The sequence below is a fragment of the Brassica oleracea genome, chromosome C2 (genome assembly GCF_000695525.1).
Source record: "Brassica oleracea var. oleracea cultivar TO1000 chromosome C2, BOL, whole genome shotgun sequence".
Taxonomy (NCBI): domain Eukaryota; kingdom Viridiplantae; phylum Streptophyta; class Magnoliopsida; order Brassicales; family Brassicaceae; genus Brassica; species Brassica oleracea.
In genome coordinates, this window is record NC_027749.1 from 23,872,194 (window position 1) to 23,873,116 (window position 923).

Genomic DNA, 923 nt, shown 5'->3' on the forward strand with positions numbered 1-923 from the left:
ATTCTATTTAGACCAAACATAAGCCATCGGAAACATGCCCAGACCGGTTACGGATAGGTCCGAGTATGACGATCGGAACACGGACGAACTAAGCTCGGTCATTACGCTACTACCGCACATGCACGCTGTCCGGTCGCTACGTAGCGACCGAGCGTCCGTCCCGCTTAGGGCTGGGCAAATAAACCGAACCCGAAAATCCGAACCGAACCCGATCCGATAAAAATGAATCCGAACCGATCCGAACCCGACATAAATACCGAATGGATCCTGTTTTTTGGTATTTTGGGTTATGGGTATTATCCGAACCCGAACCTAAATGGATATCCGATAGAACCCGAAACATTTAAAATCACAAAAAGAACTTCTACCAAATATGATCTTAATTCTTAATATGTATCCAAAATATTTTAAGATATTATTGAACTTCTAAAATAATTATCTGTTACACGAAGGTTGATGGTGGAATGTGGCGGTTGAAGCCTGAAGTTTTTAGATTTTGGTTTTGTTTTCATTGAATAATGTTTCTCATTTCATGAGAACTGAGTTTTTGTTTTATGATTTTATTTATCTGGTTTTTTTTCTATCACTAACTATGTTTATCTTTCGCTTGATTTTGAATGATCACGTTTGATGTTTTTTCTTATTTTTGAATCGATTTTAGTTATGTTTTGGCTATTAAAATATGTACAAATCATGTATTTTAAATCCGAAGAACCGATTTCATTTATGTTTTAGTTACAAAATAGGTTCAAATCAGGTATTTTTAAACCGAAGAACCGATTGGGACCCGAACCCGAAAGTACAATGGGTTATACCGATTTTTTGAAGATTTACTAACCCCAATCCGAACCCGATAGAACCCGAACCGGTCCCGAACCGAACTTTTATATAACCCGAATGGGGTTGATTTTGATAAACCCGAA